The 21,628-nt window shown below is 39.8% G+C and overlaps 1 protein-coding gene and 1 pseudogene across 2 annotated transcripts in view; both read left to right on the top strand.

Moving 5' to 3' along the window:
• VAMP1 (vesicle associated membrane protein 1) overlaps positions 1-21,628 on the top strand; it is an 84,373-nt gene that overhangs the window by 26,890 nt on the left and 35,855 nt on the right. The gene's annotated exons all lie outside the window — the stretch shown is intronic.
• Positions 1,949-7,777, top strand: LOC113258096 (60S ribosomal protein L21-like; annotated as a pseudogene).

Genomic DNA, 21,628 nt, shown 5'->3' with positions numbered 1-21,628 from the left:
GACTCCCCGCTGAGCGGGAAGACTGAGGCTGGGCTGGGGCTCGATACAACAACCCTCAGATCTTCACCTGAGCAGAAACCAAGAGCAGGTCACTCAATCGCTCAGCCGATTGAGCCACCCCGTCGCCCCAAGTTGTAAGAGTTCTTCATATATTTTGGATACTAGACCCTTATTGGATATATGATTTGCAAATATTTTCTCCATTCTATGGGTTGTTTTTTATCTTTCTTTCTTTTTTAAAGATTTTATTTATTCATTTGTCAGAGAGAGAGAGAGAAGGAGAGAGCACAAGCTGAGGGGAGTGGCAGGCAGAGGGAGAAGAAGCCTCCCCCGCTGAGCAAGAAACCAGATGTAGGACTTGATCCTAGGACCCTGGGATCACGATCTGAGCCGAAGGCAGGCACTTAACTGACTGAGCCACCCAGGTGTCCCTTTTTTTTTTTTTTTAAAGATTTTTTAAATAGTTTTTTCACTTCCTTGATAGTATCCTTGATACATAAAAGTTTTTAATTTTGACAAAGTCCAATTTCTTTTGTCACCTTTTTTTCTTTTGGTTTTGGTGTCATATGAAATTTGTTGTCTAATCCAATGTCACACAGATTTTTATCTGTTTCTTTCTAACATTTTTATGGTTTTAGCTCTTACATTTTTTTTTAATCTATTTTGAGTTAATTTTTGGATACGATTTGTGGTAGGGGTCCAACTTCATTCTTTTGCTGGTGGATATACATTGTGCCAGCACCATTTGTTGAAAAGACTGTTCTTTTCACATTGAATGGCCTTGGCATCTTTGTTAAAATCAATTGACTACAGATATATGGGTTGATTTCTGGACTCTTGAATTTATTCCATTGACCTATATGTCTATCTTTATGTCAGTACCACATCGTTTTGACTATTATAGCTTTGTACTAAGTGTGAGTCCTCCAACTTTTTCTTCTTCTTCAAGATGATTTTGGCTATTCTGTGTCTATTGCTTTTTCATAGGAATTTTAGGATTAGCTTGCCTATTTCTGAAAAATGAGGCAGTTGGAATTTTGATTGGGATTGGGTTGGACCTGTACATTAATTTGGAGGAGTACTGTCATCTTAATAATAGCAAGTCTTCCAATCCATGAACACAGGATATCTTTCCATTTATTTAGGTCTCTTTTAATATCTTTCAACATTTTGTAGTTTTCAGTGTACAAGTCTTAACCTTTCTTTCTTAAATTTATTCCTAAATATTTTATTCTTTTTCATGCTATTGTAAATGAAATCATTTTCTTAGTTTCATTTTTGAATTGTTCATGGTTCATGTAACATGTTGACTTTTGAAAGAAGCAGTTGTTTTCTCCACAGAGTTGGAAAGGGATGCCTTGTGGTGTAGGTGTGTTGCTTTCACACCCAGTGGGCCATTGCTTGGTCTTATTTGGAACTTATCTAAGTCACAGATGGAGATTTAGATTCTGTGACGCAAAGGGAAATATATCTGACTCAACTTTCCCACACCCCCTTTGCTTCTGAAGGCTTCCTCGACTGGGAGAGGAAGGGAGTGGGTTAGTGGCAGGGGCTTCCATCTCTCTCACAGGTGCTTCTCCTGACCCTTCTCTCCTTCGTGGTTTTTAGGGGCCCCACTGCAGTTATTCTTGAAGAGCAAGGATTGTGTAACCTTCTCTCTTACCTGCAGATTGGGCCAGAATCTTCCCTCCTTTGGTGAGCATCCTGCCCATAGAGGAATGTTGAGGGTGACAGGCACAGGCAGGGTCCTGGAGGCTTGCGGCGGGGAGGCGGTCAGAGGAGTCTTCTGGGGAGGGAGTATAGGAATCAACCAGATGGTGAAAACCTGAGAAGTGGAGGGCCAGTCAAGGTAGATCTATGCTGCCTAGGCTATGTCCAAGGCCATCTCTGCTTGATCACTTGCTAGGTGGGCCAGTTGCTTAAGCTATGAGTCTGTTTCCACTGTAACATGAGGATGCTGATGCTCGCCTCACAGGCTGGATGTGAGCAGTTAAGTGTGGTAATATGGTGGCACACCCTGCACAGGGCTTGACACAGAAGTTGTTAGTAAATGTTCCTTGGAGTATGAGTTGATCATCAAGCTCCTTTCCTTCTTGGGGTTGGGGCAGTGTGAGAGCTCAGGATCCCTGAAGTGTCACAGAGCTCATAATGGAAGGGAAAGGGTAGAGAACTCCTTCAGGAGAGGTATATGGAAGGTATATGGGACAAATCTCTCCTTTACTAGAGCTCAGAGGTAGCAATGGGAGCTTTAAGATGGGCAGTGTGGAAGGTTCGGGGGCTGAGGAGACCCCATCACATTTCATGCCAGAGAAATGGGACAAGATAGCTAGGGACAGTTGCAAGAAGTAGGTTATTGCAAGATTTATGTTTTTATATTTGAGGACACAGAAAAAAAAGGCTATGCATATTTACTAGAATTTTAAACAAATATTAGTTTATTGAAGTAATCAACTTCAGGTGCCTCTGTTGGTTAATCATCTGCCTTCAGCTCAGGTCACGATCCCAGTGTCCTAGGACTGAACCCCGCGTTGGACTCCCTGCTCAGCGGGGAGACTGCTTCTCCCTCTCCCTCCTCCTGCCACTCCCCTGGCTTGTGCTCTCTCTCTCTGTCAAATGAATAAATAAAATCTTTTAAAAAAGCAATCAACTTCAAAATCTAATTTTTAATGGTTTTTAAGTTAAAATTACAAATTTTGTTGTTCTATTCTGAATCTAATAAGTTTGAAAATCTTACTTATTGCTTTTCTTTAATTTCAGCCTATAGATTTTGTTTGATTATTTATAATAATGTAAAACAAAGACAATGATCTTCACTTTTGGGGAGCATGTCTTTTATTGTGGTAAAGTACACATAACAGAATTTACCATCCTGACCATTAAGTATGCAGTTCAGTGGTATCAAAGACATTCACATTGTTGTGAAACTATTACCATCCATTATCCATCCTTTCTCATCTGGTAAAACTGAAACTCTGTACCCCTTAAACAAAACCTCTCCATTCCCCTCTACTTCCAACCCCTGGCAACCACCATTCTCCTTTTTGTCTTTATGCTTTTGAGCATTCTAAGTACCTCACGAGGTGGAATCATACAAAATTTGTCTTTTTGTGACTGTAAGAAGTTCAATGTGTTTATTTTTTTCTTTTATTACCTGTTCCTTTGATGTCGTATCTAAGAGATCATTGCCAAGCCAATGTTGTGAACTTTCTCCCTGTGTTTTCTTCTAAGAGTTTTATTGTTTTAGGTCTTACACTTAGGTCTGCGATCCATTTTGAGTTAATGGGTAACTATTCTTTTGCATGTGGACATCCAGTTTGTAGAAAAGACTCTTCTTTCCCCATTGAATAGTCTTGGCACCCTTGTCAAAATCATTTGACATATAAATATAAATATAAATATATATATGCACAAAGGTTTATTTCTGGGCTGTCTATTCTGTTCCATTGGTCTGTATGTTTGTCTTCATGCTGATACAACAATGTATTATTTACTCTAGCTTTGTAGTAAGTTTTGAAATCAGCAAGTGTGAGTTCTCCAATTTGTTCTTTTTCCTTTTTTTTCTTTTAAAGAATTCATGTATTTATTTGACAGAGAGCAAGAACACAAACAGGGGGAGTGGCAGTCAGAGGGAGAAGCAGAGTCCCCCCTGAGCAAGGAGCCTGATGTGGGGCTCGATCTCAGGACCCTGGGATCATGACCTGAGCCAAAGGCAGGCACTTAACCAACTGAGGCACCCAGGCATCCCTGTTCTGTCCTGTTCTTTTCTTTTTTCTTCTCTTTTCTTTCTTTCTTTCTTTCTTCTTCTTCTTCTTCTTCTTCTTCTTCTTCTTCTTCTTCTTCTTCTTCTTCTTTCTTCTTCTTCTTCTTCTTCTTCTTCTTCTTCTTCTATTTTTTTTCTAGTTTGTTCTTTTTCAAGATTGTTTTTGCCATTTGGGGTCTCTTGAGATTCCATATATATTTTAGTATGGATTTTTTTCTACTTCTGCAAAAAAATATCATTGGGATTTTGATAGGGATTGCATTGAATCTATAGATCACTTTGGGTAGTATTGACATTTTAACAATATTATGTCTTCCAATCCATGAACAGGAATGTGTTTTCATTTATTTATGTCTTTGATTTTTTTCAGCAGTGTTTTGTAGTTTTCATCCTACAATTCTTTTACCTCCTTGGTTAAGTTAATTCCTAAGTTTTTTTTGTTTTGTTTTGTTTTTTTTTTTGGAAGCCACTGTATATAAAATTGGTTTCGTAACTTTGTTTTTCAGATTGTTCATTGTTTGTGTATAGAAATGCAAGTGATTTTTGTGTGTTGAATTTGTATCCTGCTACTTTAATGAATTCATTAGTTCTAACAGTTTTGTTTGTGTGTAATTTTTAGGGCTGTCTACATATAAGATCATGTCATCTGCAGACAGAGATAATTTTACTTCCTTTTTTCCCCAATTTTGATGCCTTTTATTTCTTTCTCTATTCTAAGTGTTCTAGCTAAAATTTCCAGTACCATGTTGAATAGAAGTGGCAAAAGTGGGCATTTTTTAGGTAATTCCTTGTCTTGGAAAAAAAGCTTTCAGTCTTTCACCATTGAGTATTGTATTTGTGTGGGATTTTCATATATGGATTTTATTATGTTGAGGTAGTTACCTTCTGCTCCTAGTTTTTTCGGTGTTTTTATCATGAAAGGGTGTTGATTTTGTCAAATGCTTCTTTTGCATCAATTGAGATGATCATGTATTTTTTTCCTTTATTCTGTTGATGTGGCATATTACATTGTTTGATTTTCATATGTTGAATAATCTTTGCTTTCCAAGAATAAATCCCACCTGGTGATGGTATATAATCCTTTTAATTTGCTGCTGAATTTTATTTGTTGAGGATTTTTTTGCATCAATGATCATAAGGGATATTTTTCCTTAGTTATTTTTTCTTATCATGTCTTTGTCAGGGTAATGTTGGCCTCATAGAATGAGCTAAGGAGTGTTTCCTCCTTTTAAATTTTTAAAACAAAATTTGAGAAGGATTGGTATTAATTATTTTTTAAATGTTTGGTAAAGTTTGTCAGTAAAGCCATTGGATCCAGGGTTTTTCTTTGTTGGGAGATTTTTTTGGGGGGAGGTAGATTTTAATTATAGATTCAATCTTCTTACCAGTTATAGGTCTATTCAGATTTTCTAGTTCTCCATGATTTAGTCTTTTCTTTTTTTAAGATTTTATTTATTTATTTGACAGAGAGAGAGACAGCCAGCAAGAGAGGGAACACAAGCAGGGGGAGTAGGGGAGGAAGAAGCAGGCTCCCAGTAGAGGAGCCTGATGTGGGGCTCGATCCCAGAATGCCGGAATCATGCCCTGAGCCAAAGGCAGACGCTTAATGACTGAGCCACCCAGGCGCCCCTCCATGATTTAGTCTGGGTAGGTCTTGTGTTTCTAAGAATTTTTTCCTTTCATTTGGATAATCCAACTTGTTGGTTACAATTGTTCATAGTGCTCTCTTATAATCCTTTTTATTTCTGTCAAATAGGTAGTAATACTCCACATTCATTTCTGATTTTAGTAATTTGAGTTTTCTCTCTTTTTCTCTTAGTCCATCTAACTAAAGGTTTGTCCATTTTTTTTTTTTTTGGTCTTTTGAAGAATCAAGTTTTGGTTTCGTTGATTTTCTCTATTATTTTTCTGTTTTCTATTTAGTTTATCTCTGCTTTAATCTTTGCTATTTCCTCCCTTCTGCTAGCTTTCGGTTTAGTTTGTTCTTCTTTTTCTAGTTACTTAAGTTGTAAAGTTAGGTTGTTGATTTGAGATTTTTCTTATTTTTTAAAAGATTTTATTTATCTGAGAGAGAGAGGGAGAGAACAAGCACAAGCAGGGGGCGTGGCAGACAGAGGGAGAGGGAGAAGCAGGCTCCCCACAGAGAAGGGAGCCTGACGCGGGGCTCAATCACAGGACCCTGGAATCATGACCCAGGGGAAAGACAGATGCCTAACCGATTGAGCCACCCAGCGGTTCCTCTTATTTTCTTCTTAACGTGAATATTTACAGTTATGAATTTACCCTTTAGTACCACATTCATTGCATCCCTAGAGTTTTGGTATGAGCCTTTTGGCTGGAGCCACCATCTTCCAGTAGTTTGCCAGAACCACCAATACAAAGGGAAAGAGAGGCATGTGGGTGTGTGTTCTCTAGGCCTTTTAGAAAACATGGAGTTGTTCCTTTGGCCACATACATGTGAATCTGCAAGAAAGGTGATATTATAGACATCAAGGGAATGAGCACTGTTCAAAAAATACTGCCCCACAAATGTTACTATGGCAAAACAGAAGAATCTACAGTGTTGCCCAGCATGCTATTGGTATTGCTGTAAACAAACACATTAAGGGTCTGATTCTTGCCATGAGAATTAATGTACAAGTTGAGCATATTAAGCACTCTAAGAGCCAAGATAACTTCCTGAAGCATGTGAAGGAAAATGATCAGAAAAAGAACGAAGTCAAAGAGAAAAGTACTTGGGTTTAACTGAAGTATCAGCCTGCTCCACCCAGAGAAGCACACTTTGTGAGAACCAAGGGAAAGGACCTTGAGCAGCTGGAACCTATTCTCTATGAATTCATGGCATGATAAGTGTAAAAAAAACAACAACAACCCAAACCCAAAAAACAGAAAACCTCTAGATTCTAAAAATGTTTCTCTCTAGAAGTGTGATGTTCCCTCCCCTAAATAAATAGTTAAAGCAAAAACAACAACAAAAAAGTTTTGGTATGTTGTGGTTTTATTTGCATTTGTCTCTAAGTATTTTCTTTTATAAAAAAGATTTATATTTATTTTAGAGAGAGAGAGAGAGCAAGTGGGAGGAGGGGCAGAGGGAGAGGGAGAGAAAGCCTAAGCAGACTCCCCACTGAGTGCAGAGTCCTATGGCTCCATCCCAGGACCCTGAGATCATAACTTTAGCTGAAACCAAGAGTTGACACTTAACCGACTGAGCCACCCAGAAGCCCCTCTAAGTATTTTCTAATTGCCCTTGTGATTCCTTCTTTGATCTATTGGTTGTTTAATAGCATCTTATTTAATTTCTGTAATTTTGTGAATTTTCCAGTTTTCATTTTTTTATTAATTTCTAACTTCATCCCATTGTAGTCAGAGAAGATAATTTATATGATATTTATCATTTTTCTTAAGATTTATTTATTTATTTTGAGGGAGAGAGAGAGAGTGGTGGGGAGGGGCAAAGGAAGAGAGAGAGAGAGTCCCAAGCAGACTCCACACTAAGGGTGGAGCCTGATGGGGGTCTGGATCTCATGACCTTGAGATTGCAACCTGAGCTGAAACCAGGAGTCAGTTGCTTAACCAACTGAGTCACCAAGGCATCCTAGTATGATATCCACCTTTTAAAATCAATTGAGATTTAGTTTACAGCCTAACATATGGTCTATCCTGGAAAATGTTCCATGGACACTTGAGAAGAATGTGTATGCTATTATTGTTGGGTAGGGTGTTCTTTTTTTTAATAATAATTTTTTATTATGTTATGTTAGTCACCATACAGTACATCCTTAGTTTTTGATATAGTGTTCCATGATTCATTATTTGTGTATAACACCCAGTGCACCATGCAATATGTGCCCTCCTTAATACCCATCACCAGCCTATCTATACATGTCTGTTAGTTCTAGTTGGTTTATTGTGTTGTGTAAGTCCTCTGTTTTCTTACTTTTCCTTACTTTTCTGTCTGGTTGTTCTACCCATTATTATAAGTAGGATATTGAAATCTCCAACTATCATTGTAGAACTCTCTATTTCTCCCTTCAATTCTGCCAGTTTTTTGCTTCTTATATTTTAATGGTCTGTCATTAGGTGCGTAAATGTTTTTAATTATTGTATCTTCTTGCAATATGTATATATAATATATATATATTTAAGTAATATATATAATAAGTAATATATATATAAGTAATATATATAATAAGTAATTTAAGTAATATATATAATAATAAGTAATATATATAATATATATATAATAAGTAATATATATAATAATAAGTAATTTAAGTAATATATATAATATATATATTTATATATATGTTTTTAATTATTGTATCTTCTTGCAATATATATATAATATATATATATTTAAGTAATATATATAATAAGTAATATATATATGTAATATATATAATAAGTAATTTAAGTAATATATATATAATAAGTAATATATATAATAATAAGTAATTTAAGTAATATATATAATATATATATATTTAAGTAAGCTCCATGCCCAGCATGGAGCCCAGTGTGGGGCTTGAACTCACAATGCTGAGATTGAAACCTGAGCTGAGATCAAGTCAGATGCTCAACTGACTGAGCCACCCAGGAACTTCATCTTCTAGCAGTATTGAACTTTTTATTAATATATAGTGTCCTTTATCTTTTATAACATTTTTTGATTTAAAGTCTATTTTGTCTGATAGTAGCATAGCCATCCTAGCTTTCTTTTGGTTATGATTTGTGTGGAATATCTTTTTCCATTCTTTCACTTTCAATCTGTTTCTGTCTTTGGATATCAAGTGATTCTGTTATGGACAGCATATAGCTGGAACATGTGTTTTCAGCCATTTGGCCAATCTCTGTTTTTTGGTTGGAGACTTTAATCCATTTACTTTTAAAGTAATTACTGATAAGGAGGGTGTACTATTGTCATTGTGCTATATGTTTTCTATATGCCTTATAGCTTTTTTGTCCGTCATTTTCTGCACTTCTGTCTTCTTCCTGTCTTCTGTCTTCTTTTGCTTAGTTGATTTTTTGTAATGAAATATTTAGTAAAATAATGAAACATTGTAGTGAAATAATGGGGCTTACATTTAACATCCTAAAGTTGTAATATTCTGGTTTGAACCTATACCAGCTTAAATAACACACAAAAACTCTGCTCTTTTACAGTTCATCACCCCCTTTCAGTTGTTGATGTCCCAGAATTACATTTTATACATTGTGTGCCCCAAAACATACACTAATAATTCTTTTTTTTTTTTTTAAAGATTTTAATTATTTATTCGACAGAGATAGAGACAGCCAGCGAGAGAGGGAACACAAGCAGGGGGAGTGGGAGAGGAAGAAGCAGGCTCACAGCGGAGGAGCCTGATGTGGGGCTCGATCCCACAACGCCGGGATCATGCCCTGAACCGAAGGCAGACGCCCAACCGCTGTGCCACCCAGGCGCCCCCAAAACATACACTAATAATTCTTTTAAATGCATTAGTTTCTTATGTTATGTAGAAAACAAGATTTAGAGTCACAAACCATAAGTTAGAGTTATACAAGCTTTTCCACTAATAATTTTTTTCTTTAAATGTATTAATCTCTTAAATCATATAGAAAACAAAAAGTGACGCTACAAACCACTCTCATGATTATACTAGCTTTTATAATTGGCCATGTATTTACCTTTATTGAGATCTTTATTTTCCATACAGCTTTGAGTTACTATCTAGTGTCCTTTCATTTCACCTTGCTGGACTCCCTGTCTTTCAGGGCAGGTCTAGTGGTCATGAACCTCCTCAGCTTTTGTTTACCTAAGAATGTCTTAATTTCTCTCTCACGTTTGAAGAACAGTTTTGCTGGATATAGTAGTCTTAGCTGATTTTTTTTTCTTTTAACATTTTGAGTATATTGGCCCACTGCCTTCTGACCTCCAAAGTTTCTTTTTTTTTTTTTTAAAGATTTTATTTATTTATTCGACAGAGATAGAGACAGCCAGCGAGAGAGGGAACATAAGCAGGGGGAGTGGGAGAGGAAGAAGCAGGCTCATAGCGGAGGAGCCTGATGTGGGGCTCGATCCCGTAACGCCGGGATCACGCCCTGAGCCGAAGGCAGACGCTTAACCGCTGTGCCACCCAGGCGCCCCTGACCTCCAAAGTTTCTGATGAGATATCTGCTAGTAATCTCACTGAGCACCCCTGTATGGGATGATTCACTTCTCTCTTGCTGCTTTCAAGATTATCTTCATTTTGCCCTTTGCAAGTTTGATTGTATATGTCCTGGTATGAGTCTCTTTGAGTTTATCTTACTTGGAGTTCATTGAGCTTCTTTGATGCTGATATTTATGTCTTTCATCAAATTTGGGGAGTTTTCAGCCATTATTTCCTCAAATATTCTCTCTGCCCCTTTCTCTCTCCCCTTCAGGCTTCTGGACCCCCTTGATGCCTATGTTGATCCTCTTGATGTTGTCCCACAGGCCCCATAGGCTCTGTTTACTTTTCTTAATTTTTTTTCTATTCCTCAGACTTGATAATTTCCATTGTTTTTTCTTCAAGTTCAATGATTCTTTTTTCTGCCTGATCAGATCTACCTTTGAATCCCTCTAGTGAAATTTTCATTTCAGTTATTGTACTTTTCAGCTCCAGCATTTCTTCTTGGTTGGTTTCTTTTCAAGTTTTCTATCTCTTTAATGACATTTCCATTTTATTCAACACCATATTTTCTTTTATTTTTTTAAGATATTATTTATTTGAGAGAGTGTGAGAGAGAGAGCACAAGCAGGGTGAGGGGCAGAGGGAGAAGCAAGCTCTCTGCTGAGCAGGGAACCTGAGGCGGGACTCAATCCCAGGACTCTGGGATCATGACCTGAGCTGAAGGCAGATGCTTAACTGACTGAGCCACCCAGGAGCCTCATATTTTCTTTTTTAAAATAAGATTTTATTTATTTGAGAGAGTGAGAGAAAGTGCACGAGCAATGGGAAGGAGAAGAGGGAGAGGGAGAAGCAGGCTTCCCACTGAGCAGGGAGCCCAATGAGGGGCTTGATCCCAGGACCCTGGGATCATGACCTGAGCCAAAGGCAGATGCTTAACCCACTGAGCCACCCAGGCACCCCTCAACAAGGCACCCCTTGACTTTCTCCACATCTTCCTTTAGTTCTTTGAGCATTTTAAGACAGCTGTTTTAAAGTCTTTGTCTAGTATATCTGCTATTAGGTCTTTTTCAGGGACAGTTTCTGTTGGTCTGTTTATTTCCTTTGAATGGGATATACTTTCCTATGTCTTTATATGCCTCGTGATTTTTTTGTTGTTGTTGAATACTGGACATTTGAATCTAATAATGTGGTAACTGTGGAAATCAGATTCTCCCCCTTCCTCAAGGTCTGTTTTGTTGTTGTTGGTTTTTTGTTGTTGTTATTGTTGTTTTTTTTTATTGTTACTGACTCTCTTTGCACTGAATATCAGCCTGAAGTATAAACTTAAAGTTTTCTCAGGTCTTCTCTGGGCCTTCCCCTGGGCATACATTGTCACTTTCTAGTTTTCCCCATATATGCAGTTGTTTTTGAATGTCTTATTTGTTAGTGTCTGGCTCCTGAATGGGAAAAAGTAAAAAATGAAGAGGGGGAAGAGCACTGGCTCTTTAAGTTCCTTCGAAATCATTTCATCCACAGAGGGAAGACCTAGCAACACCTGGGGGAGGTGCCCTCCTGCCTTTTCATCTGCATCTCTGTGATCAGAAGCAGCAATCAGCCATCAGCGCATAGATTGCTGATATTTAGAAGACAGTATCCTTTCTGCCCAGCCTGGCTCCCCGAGGCTGTGTGCCAGCTGCTCCAGGAACATGTGTCAGGGGATAGTGAATGGGTAGCTGCTACTGTGAAAATAGCTGAAATCAACCAAAATTCATCATAATTTACCATCCAAGTCTCTTCCCCTTACAGGCCTCCAACAGACTCTAAAGCAATTACATCAGACCGATTGTGCCAGTGTGGCTGAGGTGTAGGAGAGGCTCCAGGTTCCTGGTGCTTCCTACTCTGTCATCTTCCCAAAATCCCTCCAGTAGTCTTCACTTTTTTAAAATTAACGTTCGATTAAGTGGAACAATCTAAATTCCATCAACAATTTCATTTACAACTATAGCCCACTGAATCCTTAAAAATATTTTTAACTGCAGATCTAAATTTCAAATATTTGATTTTCTTTCTGAGTACTTAGATGCATGACTGGACAAGCTTATTGACCCTAACAAGAAAAAACTCCCTAAATACTTAAATACTTGTTTGTAAGCCTGATAGATGTTTAGATATAGTGAGTCATAAGTTCCCTCAAACATAATTCTCTTATAGTCGACACCTTTTACATGCTTCAACTTAGAATCACTAATTGAAAATCAGTTACACATTATTTTATTTAAAATTTTTATTGTTATTACTTATAAATTGTATTTTCTCCTCTGATTTTTTCCATATAATTATTTTATTTATATTGAAGCATAATTGGCATAAATATTATGAGTTTCAGGTGTACAACATATAGTATTCAATCTTGTGTACGCTGTGGAATGATCACTATAATAAATCTAGTTACCGTTTGTCACCATACAAAATTAATACAGTATTATTGATTATATTTCTTATGCCCTACCTCACATCCCCATGACCTATTTTAAAGCTGGAAGTTTGTTCTTCTTGATCCCCTTCACTAATTTTGCCCTCCCCCCAAGCCTCTCCCCTCTGGGAACCACCAGTCTGTTCTCTGTAACAATGAGGCTGGGTGTGGTTTTGTTTTTTGGATTCCACATATCAATTCCACATTTTTGATAGAACCATGAGGCTAATCTTATAGTTCTACTGTGTTAAATTCTTTTAAGCATTACAAAAGCTTTAAATACCAAATTTACATAGATTTTCCCAATGATTTAAACTTCTTTGAAACTTAACATGGGTTTCATTTACTCCATCTCTTTTGGTTTCTATCAGTGAAGAGTCTGACTGGAGAGGAAAAACCAGCATGAGTGAGATGGAATAAGGAACTGGTGAAGGAGTCTATGGATGGCTGTTGCCTCTGGGTCTGTGGTGGGCCTGAGATCAGCATAGGTCAGTGGGGTAGACATGCAGATGTGAGGTGCAGGAGAGCGAGGACCAGGTGGAATCTCTATCTGTCCTTTACCACCCCCAGCCTTGATGATCTGGGCTACCTGCCGAGGGACCTGGTGATGCATACCTGCCTGGCCCAGGAGTGAGAGTCTGAAAGAAGAGATCTGACAGGAGCTGGAGGCCCTGCAGGACTGGCTGCTACCCATGTCCTCGAAGTGAGCCAGCATAGCAGTAACGATGTGTGTGAGCTGCAGCAGTCCTAGCACCCCCAGCTGACCTTGACAGCATCAACTCAAAGCTGCTGCTTCCATTCTGCCTTTCTCCCTTTCCAATCTCACATGCACTTCTCTTGTGGCCAACCCTAACTTTGAACCATTTGAAAAATGTGGCTTCACCTTCACTAAGCTGACATAGTACGAAGCCACCATGTTAATTCCAAACCTTCTTGGAGTGTAAAGGACATCTCCTCACTTAAGGGAGCAGTTTTCCATGTATATGACCATGAACTGTGATTACCATCTCAAGAAGGCTAAAGCTGTCAGTTTGCCCGAGATTTGAGGTTAGGATGCCAGACCTGATACCCACAAACATCTAAGTGAGTCTTCTTCACTGAGTACCCTAAGTTTCCTTAAATGTTTTAAACTCCATTTATAAATTTAATACTTTGATTTTGTCTGAGTTCATCCTCTTCTAATGGGTTTAGATTTGATCCTGCCTTCTGTATCCAGATTGCACCCTCACTAGAGTACATGGCAATCTGGGATCCCCACTCAAGCTGCAACTACTCTTCGTAACTCTTCCCTTTGGCCTAAGCGAATGTTGATTCTTTCCTTATTCTTGTCTGAGTGGGTCACAACTGTAGAGATGTTTCAATGACATCCTATCTGCATTTCCTACAGGGCTGTGCTCACAACATGGAAATATACTAAGGATTCCAAGCACTGATTTAGGACCCTGCGAAGTCCCAGGAGTGATCCCAGGGCATTATGTATACCCAGGATCAGGATCTTCATAATTCATATTACACGTCTATAGTAGACCCCAGGGAGGAATGTGGGATTCAGGGTCACCTCTAGGAAAAGGACTGAAGCCAGCAAAAACCACACACAGACTTTTTAGAAAGAGCAACAAGGCCCCCTGCGGGACACTGGGTGTAGGTAAAAGGGCTTTGTGGGCCAACTGTATAACCAGGAGCTCAAGCTTTGGCTTAGTGCCTGGGGAACTCTGCTCTTCAGTCCTATGCTGGAATTTGAGCCTAGGCAGGATGCTTGTTGTCCCTTCTGTCTGGGCTTTGGGTGCCACCTTGTGGTGGAGTAGTGATTCTGGTCTTCAGAGAGTCCCTTGCCTTCATGAGAACCCAATCTTCTAGCTCCAAGGCCATTACTATTAAAACAGGGGCAGAAGTGCCCGTCATCTGACCTCTTCCCAAAGCTTTTCTGTGTCTGCGGAGCAGGCTGGGTTTCAGCGAGTCCTAGGGATTTGGGGAAGCCCCCAAGTGAAGTCAACTGATATGAGGGGAGGGACGTAGTCCCAAAGACTGCAGTCTGTAGCTGTTGAGGATTCTGTCTTTAATGTAACTCCAAAGAACATGCCAGAGCATTTTCTGATCTTAAAAGCCCCTGTACTTTCCAGCCTATTTTAGGCCAGGCTGTAGACCAGTGGCTCGCTCTTAGCTCTTTGGGGGACAAGGGGCTCCTCTGAGGCTCTGAAGAAAGATGTGGATTTTCCTTTAGAAAATTGTGAGTAGAATTCCAGCAAGTTAGTGAATTCTTTGGGGATACAATGATGCCTATAGTTTGTAAAAGCCCCTACTCTAGATTCCTGCTTCGGTTAGTGTTTCGGAGGCTTGATACCCTCAAATAGATTTGCTGTCTTTCTGAGGAGACTGGCAATGTCCACATAAAGACAAGACATCTGGAGACAGAAAGGACACGGTAAAACTTCTCGTGAGAGAAGTAACATCATTAGCCTCAAGATGTATAAGCAGCTGCCTTGTGTTGAGAAACAGACGTTCCTTTTGTGAAAGTGTCTGAGAAAGACGAAGAACAAAAATAGGTGACTCACATAACGAGGAGGAAAGCCAGCTATTCTCTGGAAGGGTTTCCTAAAGCAAGCCTTAAACTCTATTTCAGACGGTCTGAAATGTCTCTGAAAAGTCTCTGAAAGGCTTCCAGAAGCAAGGCAAAATATTTAAGAGATTCAAAAACTCACCCTGGCCTGCTTCTAGAATAAAACTGAAACATATTGATCCATGATCCTTTACGACACATCTTTAAAGGGATTTCCTTTTGGTTTGGGGCTATTCATTTGCTCAACAGATATTTACTTACTCGCATGGGAAAAGAGAAACTCAAGAGTGGCAGCAACTTCAGGCATCTATTTCTCTGATTGCTTTATTCTCAGACAAGTAACATGAGGACCAGAGAGGTAAAACATCCCTCATTCATTCATTCATCATCCAAGCTTAGCAGTCATTTCCTCTGTGTCAGGAACTGGGTTTTGTATGAGAAACAAAAGAGGAAAGACACTGAGAATCTGATGGGATAGAGAGGTATATAGGCAAACAGCCATAATTCATTAAAGTTAATTATTTTAATGGAGGCTACTTAAAACACAGAGGAAGCTTAGCAAACAAACCAATGAAATCTGCTGTAGTAAGATGACTACGGAGGAAGTAGCACTTGAGCTTGCAACTTGGTAGGTGAATGGAGGTTTGCTAGGCGGCCTAGCTGTGTTTGTTCCAGGCTTCGGAAATGGTATTCAGATTGGTCAATGAAATATGGCTCCAGGCCAAGGGATGAGTGGGGCGTGAAATCCAGCCTGCACTCCGCTGGCAGGAAGAGGTCCCTTTTCCTAGTTGCGCAAAGGCACTGTGTGGGTCTCCGGCCCTGAGATGTGGGCAGAGGAAATGATATATAGAAGAGCAAGGTATGTTCTGAGGACTATCAGCCCTGAGGAGCATCGGCTCAGAGTTGCTCGTGTAAAAGTACAGAGTGAGAGGTGATGAGTCCTGACAGCTGATTGAGGCCAGGGAATGAAGGGCTTTGTCTGTCACCATAGCTAGTAGGGTCATGTTGGGAGCGGTCATGTTCTGCAGCACCGAACTGCCTCCGAGTAGGCGCTGTGCTCTGTGCCCGGGAGCATACAGTGAGGATATGCACAGGCCTTGGCCATAGGGGCTGCAACCAGGGAAGAGCACAAGACCTACAGATGGAGACTAAGAACAGCAAAATGTGATAAGGAGGAAACAGGAGGAGAAGGAGCACAGGGCACAAACTAGCACCCAGAAATGCTTGGCCTCAGACCTTCAGCCAGGCCGTGAACAGGATTCAGGGTCAGGGCTGCCTGACTTCAAACCTTAAAAATGCCCACACTGTAACTCAAAACTCCAGTTCTAGGAACCAATCCTAAGGAAATAAATGAAGATGTGTTCAAAGCTATCAGGACAGTCTGTGAAAAAATTTCTGTAACATGAAAACATTAAAAAAATTAAAACGTTAAAAACAGAAGGAAGTAACATAAAAACAAAACAAAACATTAAACATTGATTAAAAAAAAGGAAATAATCTAAATGTCCAACAGTAAGAGATTGGGTAAATGTATTGTATTAAAAATGATGGAATCTAATGTAGGTATTAAAAAATGCTTTATTTTTTTAAAGGATTTAATTATTTATTTTAGAGAGAGACAGAGACAGAGGGAGAATGGGGGGACAAGGGCAGAGGGAGAAGAGAATCTCGAGCAGATTCCATACTGAGCATGGAGCCCGACGCGGGGCTTGATCCTAGGACCCTGAGATCATGACCTGAGCTGCAATCAAGAGTCGGACTCTCAACTGACTGTGCCACCCGGGTGCCCCTAAAATGATGTTTTAAAAGTGTATTTATTTATTAATAGGGGAAAGGTTCAGTACATTATTGAATGAAATGAGCCGACTAAACTACATACTGCATACTACTGTTTTTACAAAGATACTGAAGACTGTATACCTGGTAGGGCACAGTAGTGATTAACTTAAAGAGATGTGATGATGGATGACTTTTATTTCCTCTATTTTTTGCTAAATTGAATCTTCCAGTTTTTCCTGTAATGAATAGGTCTTACTTATGCAGCAACAACAAATAAAGTTACAGTAGAGTATTTTACAAAGAATTTCTACCTCCTTCCTGGTAAGATGGAGACATCTGTTAGGATTAAATAAGATAAAGGATTTAAACATTCAGCACAGGGCTTGGCATATAGTTAAGCATCATTAAATGTTAGCTACCAATGCTACTATATATATATTTTTATATGTATATATAAACAGCTACAGCATTAACTACTACTGTTAGTCTAATTACTAGTCCTATTACAACAACAGTACTCCCTCACACCACGGCTCTCACTATCACTACGACCGTTGCTACTGGCTCTGGTTCAGGGCCAGGACTTGAAAGGACAGGCTGGGGCTGTGATTCTGGTTTTCAGGACACAGTCCAAATCAGAGGCTTTGCTTCAGTAGCAAGTTTTGGATGGGAGGCAGAGTTAGAGATTAGAAAAAGGAGTAGAGACTCAGTTCTCAGGCCAGCTCCTGACCTTGGTGATGTCAGGTTCAGTGCCAGAGTGCTGGGTTGGAGCTGCAGGTGCCAGGGAGGGCCTGGGCGTGGGGGGGTGGTTGCAGAGGCTGGGGACTCCTTAGAGAGCCTCACTAAGTCTCTGATTGCCATGAAGGCCCAGTCACACTTGCCTTTGTCCATATTCCATCTGAACTCGGACTGAGAATCTTGCTTCCCCCTTTCTTGAGTCCGTTCCAGTGGAGATCTTGCCCACCAAAACAGATCCCCCTTGACCCTTTGTACCACCTCCATCCAAGGTCTTACCCAGCAAGGGGTTCTCTTTCCAAAACCAGATCTTACCCAATCTTTTTTTTTTTTTTTAAGATTTTATTTATTTATTTGAGAGAGTCAGAGAGAGTGAGAGGGAGCAGGAGTGTATGTGTTGAGGGGGGGAAGCAGAAGGAGAGGCAGAAGCAGACTCCCGGGTTCCATCCCAGGACCCCAAGATTACAACCTGAGCCGAAGGCAGACACTTAACCAACTGAGCCACCCAGGTGCCCCAGACCTTATCCAATCTTCTCGCTGCTTCCCAAGTCTGCACAGTTGGTGGTGTTCTCTGGATATCTTCCTCTTCAAAAATTGTCCCCCACTATGAGGTATTGGACGACCCTACGGCATCTTAGCCTATGCCAGCTAACTCTTTTTTTTTTTTAAAGATTTTATTTATTTATTTGACAGAGATAGAGACAGCCAGCGAGAGAGGGAACACAAGTAGGGGGAGTGGGAGAGGAAGAAGCAGGCTCATGAGAGAAGTAACATCATTAGCCTCAAGATGTATAAGCAGAAGAGCCTGATGTGGGGCTCGATCCCATAACACCGGGATCACGCCCTGAGCCGAAGGCAGACGCTTAACCGCTGTGCCACCCAGGGGCCCCTATGCCACCCAGGCGCCCCTATGCCAGCTAACTCTGACCGCTTCTGGCGGTTTAACTGATTTGTTAGCAGGAGGATCCCTAACTCTTAATGCCCCAATGATAAATGATTGTACATTCTTCATCTCTGATGGCATTTTCTGAGAAGATATGCAGTGTGGCAGGATGCAGAGGCACCTGAAAAGAGCTTGAATTTTTTTTTTAAAGACACTGACATCTGTGCATATGTGCAATACAACACATAGATACTAAGTGTATGGTTTGATGAATCTTGACAATTGCAATCAAGTTATGGAACATTTCCATCACCCTGGGAGGTTCCTGTGTGCCCATGTCCAAGGTGTCTCCCCCACCCCACCAAATACAATGGTGGTTCTTGTTTTTATCATCATAAATTAGTGCTGCCTGTTCTAGAATTTCATGTAAATGAAATCATTGTTTTTGTCTAACTTTTTTTGCCCAACATAATGTTTCTGAGATTTATCTGTATCACTGCCTGCACCCATAATTTCCTTTTACTGTTCAGTGTATACCATCATGTGAATATATGACAATTTGTTTATTCACTCACTTCTTGGTGGAAATGTGGGTTGTTTCCAGTTTTTCACTAATAGTGTCAAAGCTCCTGTGAAGATTCTTACACAAGTGTTTTGAGTATACATTATTATTTTTCTTAAATAAATACTTAGGAGTGGAATTTCTTTGTCATAGGGTGGGTGTATATTTAGCCTTCTAAGAAACTCCCAGAGAGTTTTCCAAAGTAGTTGCAATATTTCAGACTTGTACTAGCAATTTATGAGCATTCCAGTTCTTCTGCCTAGTTGCTATTATTTGTGGTTGTCAGTTTTTAAAATTTCCGCCAGGTTTTTTTATTAGCTTTGTGTTTTATTAATGCGGCAGTGACACAAATTCTCCTTTACCTTTAAAAAATGTTATGGCTTTAAGTTATGATTTATTTTGATTGTGGAATAAATACATGAATGAAAAAACCCACAGAAAATAAACAAAGAAACAAAACCCCACAATGCCATACACACTGTTGGGTGTACAATTGTATCTCATAAATACCTTTGGATTATTTGAAAGCGTTTCACTTAATTTTCAATTATTTGGGGATTTTTTGATATTACTATTTCTAATTTAATTCTTTTGAGGTCAGAGAACATAATCTGTTATTTTTATTTCTTTTAAAGATTTATTTATTTACTTGAGAGAGAGAGAGCGAGGGCAGGGGCTGCAGGAAGGGCAGAGGGAGAGAGAATCTCAAGCAGACCCCCTGCCGATCCCACAACCCATGAGATCATGACCTGAGCTGAAATCACAAGTCACACTCTTAACAGACTGAGCCATCCAGGTGCTCTGAAACATAATCTTTTAAATTTAGTCCTTTCAAATGGTTGAGATTTGCTTAAAGACAAGCCAATGATATATTTTGGTGAAGGTTCCATGTGCACTTGAAAAGAATGTATAGTCTGCTGTTGTTGGGTGGAGTGTGCTATGTAGGTCAGATTGGTTGCTAGTGTTCAAATCTTCTACATCTTTCCCGATTTTTTGTCTATGTGGTCTATCAATTACTGAGAGAGGAATTTCTATTTTATTTTTTATTTTTTTATTTTTTAAGGATTTTATTTATTTATTGACAGAAAGAGAGAGTGTGTGCGCCCACGTGCGCGAGCAGGAGCAGGGGGAAGAGCAGAGGAGGGAGGGCGAAGCAGGCTTCCCGCTAAGCAGGGAGCCCAATGTGGGACTCGATCCCAGGACCTTGGGGTCATGACCTGAGCTGAAGGCAGACACTTAACTGACTGAGCCATCCAGATGCCCCAAGAGAGGAATTTTTAAATCTTCAACTATGATTGTCTATTTTTTCCTGTAGTATTTTTGTTTCATTTATTTTGAAGTTCTGTTTTAATATGTATGCACATTTAGTCTTCTTAATTCTTAATTATTCATAGTATTGTTTTTAGTGAGTTGGCTTTTTTATCGTTATGAAATGAGCTTTAAAAAATCTCTGTAATACTTATATTAAAACAGGCTGGGACGCCTGGGTGGCTCAGTCAGTTGAGCGTCTGCCGTGGGCTCAGGTCATGATCCCAGGATCCTGGGATTGAGCCCTGCCTCGGACTCCCTACTCTGTGAAGAGTCTGATTCTACCTCACCCTCTGCTTGCTACTTGCCCTGCTTGTGCGCCCTCTCTCTCTGTCAAATAAATAAATAAAAATGTTAAAGAAAAAAAAAAGAAACTGGCTTTCTTACATTTAGTGTGTGCATGGTATATATTTTTTCCCATCCTTTATTGTCAACCAGTCTGTGTCTATATTGAGTGTGTCTCTTATAAAAAGCATATAATTGGGCTTTGGTTTTTAAGAATCCAGTTTGACAATCTTTTACATGGAGTGTTTAATCCATATACATTTAATGCTCTTATCAATACGGTTGGGTTTAAGTTCACCATCTTATGTGGTTTTTATACATGCCCTCTGCAGTACTGCCCTTAGGAAGAAGCAAGACTGTCCCGGGTCTTACACCTCAGGGGCCTTGAGCCTTGGAGTGCCTTTCTCAAGAATTTTAAGTCCCCTCCAGTGCCTTGGACCTGTGAGCCTGGCAGTGCCATCTGGGCAGGGTGCCTCTGGACCAGACCTGGTCCTGTATGGATCCCTGCCACCAGAATGGTGCTAATACACTGGTTTGGGTTTGACTCTCAAGTTGGGCACTTCAGGGCTCTGAGATATTAATATGGCCATTGCCAACCCTTGGGCTTGCTTCATATGTGTGGTCCTATGGGTAGGCTCTCCTCTGTTCATGCTACTACCATGGTGCTGCCTCCGCTCTGTAGTGCCCAGAAGGGGAGAGACATAGCAGGCATCCTACCCTGTGTCATCCCCCCATAGTCCAAAGGCAGCCGACCCAGTCCCTCTGCAGTCTCTGAACTATGGGTCCTCCCTTGTGGACAGTCGATGTGGAGATACGTGCTTTTGGCTCAGTCTTTTTTTTTTTTTAACCAGTTCAGAGATATAATTCACATGTCATACAGTTCACCTATTTGAAGTGTGCAAGTCGATGGTGTTCAACATATTCACAGAGTTGTGCAGCCATCCCAACAATTTTAGAGCACTTTTGTCATCCCCAAAAGAAATCGTGTGTCCTTTAGCAGTCACTCCCTATTTCCCCCATTAAGGCAGCGCTAGGCAACCATTAACCTACTTTCTGTCTCTTGGATTTGCCTATTGTGCACATTTCATATACATGGAATCATATGATATGTGGTCCTTTGTGAATGGCTTCTTTCACTTAATGTAACACTTCTGAGGTTTATCTGTGTTGTAC

This window comes from Ursus arctos, unplaced genomic scaffold (genome assembly GCF_023065955.2).
Source record: "Ursus arctos isolate Adak ecotype North America unplaced genomic scaffold, UrsArc2.0 scaffold_26, whole genome shotgun sequence".
Classification (NCBI taxonomy): Eukaryota; Metazoa; Chordata; class Mammalia; order Carnivora; family Ursidae; genus Ursus; species Ursus arctos.
Note: the sequence above shows the minus strand (reverse complement) of the source record. Positions and strands in the feature narration are given on the sequence as shown.